Source organism: Chlorocebus sabaeus, chromosome 22, assembly GCF_047675955.1.
Source record: "Chlorocebus sabaeus isolate Y175 chromosome 22, mChlSab1.0.hap1, whole genome shotgun sequence".
NCBI classification, from domain to species: domain Eukaryota; kingdom Metazoa; phylum Chordata; class Mammalia; order Primates; family Cercopithecidae; genus Chlorocebus; species Chlorocebus sabaeus.
The window spans coordinates 95,437,179-95,444,402 of NC_132925.1; positions in this window are offsets into that span (position 1 = coordinate 95,437,179).

Below are 7,224 nucleotides of genomic sequence, written 5' to 3' on the forward strand. Positions count from 1 at the left end.
TTCACTCAGCAGTAAATAGAGGCAGGCTTTAAACAGGCCAGGCATTGTGAGGGCCCTGGGAAAGGAGACTGACCATGTTGCTGGGTGACCTTGGGCAAGTCTCGCCCTCCTCAGAGCCTGGATTTTCTCAGTCCAGTGAAGGGCAGGGAGGTCTGTAGTAGGACCGCATCAGCGCTTCCCAAACTCAGAAGCACCACGTGGAGCTGTGTGAGCTGTCACCGCACAGCCCCAGGGGCAGGAGCATTCTTGTCATAGCCTCTGTGGGTGGGGCTCCTGCCTGAAAGTGTGGTGTGCAAGCCTGGGGCCCACAAGAGGGTTTCAGGTGATAGGCAGATGCATTTATTTTTACCATTACCTTCTATTTGTAGTAAATGAGACCGAGTCTCACCGGGAGGGCTTGTTAAACCACAGATCACTGAACCCACTCCTCAGAGGTTCTGATTCAGGAGGTCTGGGGTGGTGCCTGAGAATCTGCATTTCTAACGTTCTCAGGTGATGGTGATGCTGATGCTCCTGGCTCAGGGACCACACTTTGAGAACCACTAATCACAAATTTCCTTTTATTCATTTATTTAAGGCAGGGCTTTTCTCTGTCACCCAGGGTGGAGTATAATGGTACAATCATGGCTCATGGCAGCCTCAACCTCCCAGGCTAAAGCAATCCTCCTACCTCACTTCCTAAGTAACTGAAACCATAGGTGCATGCCACCATGCCGGATATTTTTTGTTTTGTTTTTTGTACAGACGGAGTTTCAACATGTGCTCAGGCTGGTCTTGAACTCTTGGCCTCAACTGATCCACCCGTGTCAGCCTCCCAAAGTGCTGGGATTATAGGTGTGAGCCACCATGCCAGGCCTTCATTCATTCATTCATTCATTGAGACAGAGTCTCACCCTGTCTCTCAGGCTGGACTGCAGTGGCAGGATCACTGTAGCCTCCACCTCCCAGGTTCAAGCAATTCTCCTGCCTCAGCCTCCATGTAGCTGGAACTACAAGCTCGTGCCACCATGCCTGCCTAATTTTTGCATTATGTAATGTTCTTGAAGTGACAAGATTATAAAGACAGAAAGCAGATTAGTGGTTGCCAGGAGTAGGAATAATGGAGGGGAAGAGCCAGGAATGAGTGCAGAGGAATAGCAGGAGGGGGATCTTCGTGGTGGTGGAACAGTTCTGTATCTTGATTGCAGTGGTGGTTAAGGGAGTTTACATATGTGATAAAATGGCATAGACCTAGACATGTGACATTGTTAGATATTGTTCTACACTAATATAAAATAGAACCTTTGGAGGAAACTGAGTGAGGAGTCCACGAAACCTCTCTGTACCATCTTTGAAATTTCCTCTGAATCTATATTTCCAAATAAAAGGTTAAAATTTTAAAGTTTCTTTAGACAAAAATATTAAATAAAAATAATATTGATTGTATGCAGGTCTGGCAAACCTTTGACACATTGAATGACTGGCATCTCGAACCCATCCAATGCACAATTGCCCCTGGCCAGGCCCTGTCCTAGGCTAGGTCACCTGCTGGAAGATAGGACTCTGGACTCTCTCCTGCTTGGCTTTGGGGTAGAGCTGCCAGATAAAATATAGGATGCCCAGTTAAATTTAGATTTCTGATAGCAAATAATTAGTAAGTACATACCATGCATATTTAGGACATACTAATACTAAAAATTAATTCTCTAAATTCTCTTTTAACCATCTTCACCAAGTGTTGATATTTCTCTAAATTCTTTAAAGTATGTATGTAGTTACTTGAAAGCTCTTGCCTGCTAATTCCAATGTGTGAGTCATTTATGGGTCTGCTTTTTTTTTTTTTTTTTTTCTTTTTTTAAATGAAGTTTTGCTCTTGTAGAGGCTGGAGTACAATGGCACCATCTGGGCTCATTACAACCTCGGCCTCCCAGGTTCAAGCAATTCTCCTACCTCAGCCTCCCGAGCAGACGGAACTATTGGTGCACATTACCATGCCCAGCTAATTTTTGTATTTTTGGTAGAGATAGGGTTTTACCATGTTGGCAAGGATGGTCTTGAACCCCTGACCTCGGGAGATCCACCCACCTCAGCCTCCTAAAGTGCTGGAATTACAGATATGAGCCACCGTGCCTGGCCCTGTTTCTTTTGTTGTCGTTGTTGTTTTTGTGTTCTTCTTGACACAAGGTCTCACTCTGTTGTCCAGGCTGGAGTGAAGTGGCATGATCTCAGCTCACTGCAACCTCCACCTCCCAGGCTCAAGCCATCCTTCCACCTCAGCCTTCCAAGTAGCTGAGACCACAGGCACGTGTTACCAGCAGTCCTCACTGGTTTCATGGAAGACAATTTTTCCACAGTTGGGGTCGGGGGCAGTGGTTACGGTATGAAACTGTTCCACTTCAGAGCATCCGGCATCAGATTCTCATAAAGAGTGTGAAGCCTAGATCCCTCGCATGTGCAGTTCACGTTAGGGTTCACACTGCTATGAGAATCTAACGCCTTCTGATCTGATGGGGGGTGGAGCTCAGGCAGTAACGCTCGCTGCCCACCACTCACCTCCTGCTGCACAGCCTGGTTCCTAACAGGTCACCGACTGGTACAGTCCACAGCCCGGGGGTTACGGACCCCTGCACACCACCACACCCGACTCATTTTTGAATTTTTAGTAGAGATGGGGTTTTGCCATGTTGCTCAGGCTGGTCTCAAAGTCTTGAGCTCAAGTGACCTAGATGCCTTGGCCTCCCAAAGTGCTGGGATTACAGGCATGAGCCACCATGCACGGTGGGTCTGTTCATATTGACTGGTTTTCTCTTAATTTTAGGATATATTTTCTCACTTTTTCACACATCTAGTAAGTATTACTTGACCTGTGGGACATTGTGAACCTTCATTGTAAAGATGTGGATTATGTGATCCTACTCTAGTGTTGAGTTTTGTTTTGGCAGGGAATTAAATCACTGATGGGTTCACTTGGTCATGTGTGTCAAGGCTCCATTTTAGGTTTTGTTAGGGTGAGCTGTTTTTCAGTTTTGCCCTGATTCCTAGGGAATCTTCCTTAATCCCAAGACATGGCCTTCTAGGCCCTCCTGTGAATGTCTGGGATATTCATCAAGACCTGAGATTCCAAGAGTGGAGACTCTGTCTGAGCCAGAATTCAGATGTGTCTCCAGTAGTCTGTGACCACTGAAATCACTGTTCAGCTTTCAGCTCCCCATCGGCTGTTCTGTGCTGGGCCTTGCAGAGTCTCAACCCACACATTCATCATTTGGGATTTGGCCAAGGACCTGCAGCAACCTCTGCAAGATTTCTGGGGCTCCTTCTCTGCAACTCCATCCTTTCTGATACTCTGCCACACACATTTTAGCAGCCCTGAGCGGCAGTCTCTTTTTCCTCCACCAAACAAGCCTGATCCTCAGACTTCTGTTCCCTCCCTGACAGAGAGCCCCTTGTTTAACAACAGCACACCACTGCCGCATCCCTGAGCAGAGCACTGTATGTTGTAGCAGAGTGGGGGTGGGTGTCTTCTCCTTTGGGCTACAGAATGCATATTTTTTTCCTCAGCACATGGATCCTTCTCAAAGATAGACTATGTCTTAAGTCACGCGACACATCTTAAAACATTAGAAAAAATGAAATAATATCAAACATCTTCTCTGATCACAGTGGAATAAAACTAGAAGTTAGTAACAAGAGAAATGTTGGAAACTATACAAACACATGGAGATCAAATAATATGCTCTGGAATGACCAGTGGGTCAGTGAAGAAATTAAGAAGGAAGCTGAAACATTTCTTAAATGATAATGGAAACACAACATACCAGAACCTATGGCAAACGACAAAAGCAGTACTAAGAGGAACTTTATGGCTATAAACACCTACTTTTAAAAAGTAGGAAAGCATCAAATAAGCAACTTAACAATGCATCTTAAAGAAATAGAAAAGCAAGAGCAAAGCAAACCCAAAATTAGTAGAAGAAGAGAAATAATAAAGATCAGAGAAGAAATAAATGGAATTGAAATGAAGAAAACAATCAAAAGCATCAATGAAATGAAAAGTTGGTTTTTGGAAAAGATAAACAACATTGACAAACTTTTAGCCTAACTAAGACTAAGACTAAGATAAAAAGAAGACACAAGTGAATAAAATCAAAGAGGAAAAAGGAAACATTACAACTGATACCTCAAAAATTCACAGGAACACTAGCGGCTATTATAAGCAACTGTATGCAAAGAAATAGGAAAACCTACTAAAAATGGGTACATTTCTAGACACATCCAGCCTTCCAAGATTGAACTATGATGAAATTCAAAATCTGAACAGACCAATAAGAAATAATGAGGTCGAGTAGTAATAAAAAGTCTCCCAGCAAAGAAAAGTCTGGGACCTGATGCTTCACTGCTCAATTCTACCAAACATTTAAAGAAGAACTCATACCAACCTTACCCAAACTATTCCAAAACTAGAGACCTTACCCAACTCTTCCAAACTCATTCTACAAGGCCAGCATTACCCTGATACCAAAACCAAAGATACATCTAAAACAGAGAACTACAGGCCAATATCACTGATGAATATTGATGCAAAAATCCTCCACAAAATATTAGCAAATTGAATTCATCAACACATTAAAGTTGGGGTGCAGTGTCCCAGGTTGACTCAACCCTTCCCCTTTTGCTGTGAGTGTGTCTACTTTGGCTGTGCTCCCAGGTGGCAGCGGTGGTGGCAATGTTGGTGCGTGGGCCTCCTAGGACAAGGGGAAAGTGAGTATGCCCTTCTCACCTCCTGCCAGGTGTCTGCAGCCTGGCACCAGCTCTGGCCAGGTCTTCAAGCAAGGGACCTGGAGATGTTCTTTTCTAATTTCTGGATTGGGAAATGGAGGCAAATTCTGGGTACTAGAGTCAGAACTAACACAAGGCTGAATAGAAGGGGGCCTGGGGTCCTGAGAGGCAGAGGCGTGAAACCATTTAGAGTGTGTGGGGAGCTGGGTGTGTGTTCTGGCCAGTTGCTTCTCCCTGTGCCTCAATGTTCCAGGTACCCTCGGAGGGGCTGAGATCCTGGGGATGCCTGGAGCCTGGCTGCATGACGTGGCCACCCTGATGCCCTTGTGTTCTCCATGGCAGGCCAGCAAGGCCGAGGAGAATGGCTCTGACAGCTTCATGCACTCCATGGACCCACAGCTGGAGCAGCAAATGGAGACCACCCAGAGCCTGGTGGACTCCTATGTGGCCATTGTTAACAAGACCGTGTGGGACCTCATGGTTGGTCTCATGCCCAAGACCACCATGCATCTCAGGATCAACAACGTGCATGCACCGCCTCATGGGGGCAGGGGGCTCCTGTGGCACTGGGGATGCAGGTGGCCATGCTGGTCTGGCAGAGAAGCCAACCAGCCCTATGGGACCAGGTCCAGGGAGAGGGGCATGGTCAAGACCAGAGTTGTCCCATAGAACTATAACGTGGGACTGGGCACAGTGGCCCATGCCTGTAATCCCAGCAATTTGGGAGGCCAAGGCAGAAGGATCACTTGAGCCCCGGAGTTTGAGACCAGCCTGGGCAACATAGTGAGACCTGGTCTCTACAAAAACATTTAAAAAATAGCTGGGCCTGGTGGTGGCATGTGCCTGTAGTCCTAGCTACTCAACAGGCTAACGTTGGAGGATCACTTTGAGCCCAGGAGGTTGAGGCTGCAGGAGCAGTGATCTCGCCCACTGTACTCCAGCCTGGTGACAGAGCGAGATCCTATCTCCAAAAGTAAAAAACTGAGTAGACAGGTGTCCTGGTGTCATGATAGGTCCTGACTCCCCTCCCAGATCTGTGACCTTGGACAGGTGACTTTTCTTCTTGGCCTCAGTGTCCCCATCTGAGTGAAAAAAGGCAGTGTGGAGGTGGGTTTTCGAGTCTAAGTGGTGTAGAAGCTGCATATGAAAAGCCACACTTGGAGCTCCAAGTCCAGTGCACAGTCCCAGCAGTGACTGGCCGGGTGGCCGGGGTGACACAGACATCAGGTCCCAACCTCCTTCCCTCTTTGCCCACTCTAAGCTCAAGGAGTTCATCTTCTCGGATCTGCTGCCAACCTGCACTCATGTGGAGACCAGAACATGCTGATGGAGGAGTCGGCAGAGCAGGCACAGTGGTGCAACTAGATGCTGTGCATGCATCACGTGCTGAGGGAGGTGCCCAGCATCATCAGCGACATCAACACAACCACCAACAACATGCCCACGGGGGCCCATGGATGACTCCTGGCTGCAGGTGCAGAGCATCCCAGCTGGATACAAGTACCAGGGCTGTCCCCCACAGCCCCAAAGGACCCCAGCCTCCATGGCTGAGCCTGTGGGCTCTTGGAACAGGCTCCATTCCCAAGCTGGCAGGTGTGGGTGCTCTCTGGAGTCATCAGAGAGGACAGAGAGCTCATGGCTTATGGTGTAGGGGCTGGGAGCTGGGAGGCGGTTGTGTGTGGGGCTGGACTGTGAGGTGGCCAGAGGCCTAGGAACATCATCGTGGGCACACCATACCTGTCATGCAGTCTGAGTCATGCTGCCAGGGCAGGGCATCCAGCTCCCAGCCTGGGAGTGCCGAGAGCCGAATCCACTGCAGAGCAGCGGTGATAGTCAGGGTCCCACCTCCTCTATCTGTCGGCAATCCAGTGGTGATCTAGGATAAAATCTTGAGAGTCCCATACACGTGGTCATCCCACAACACACCTCACAGGCCAGGCAGGAACACACAGGTCCCGTCCCTTCCTCCCAGGTACCATCATAGCTGCTAGCATGTGACTGAAGGCAGGGTCCCTGGCCCCCACTGAAGCAGTACCACCAGCCAGCGGGCTAAGGCACTTTGGCCTGTTGCTCCTAGGGGTCAACTGTGCTATTCAACCAAGGGAACCACAGTACCTGCTGGCCCAGCTGAACTCCGCCTAGCGAGCCCACCCACCTCCCCTGTCACAGACTCTCCCTCTTCTGCTTTTCCCAGCAGGAAGGGCCCAGACTCACCTATGTGACCTGCAGACCCTGCAACCAGCTGAGGCTCCCCTCTTAGATTTATAAGTCTATGGCCAGTGGCATGTGCCCTTCCTGCCTCCCCCAGGGTCCTTTCAGAGGGTTCTGGGCTTTCTGACCACCCAGAGGGGCCTCTGGCACTCACTCCAGCCATCCATCCCTTTAAGGTTCACCATCCTGGGTCAAGCAGTGTTCTTTCTCTATCAGGCCTGTTGGCTGTTGGGTGGAGCTCGCCAAGGCGAGAGGTGG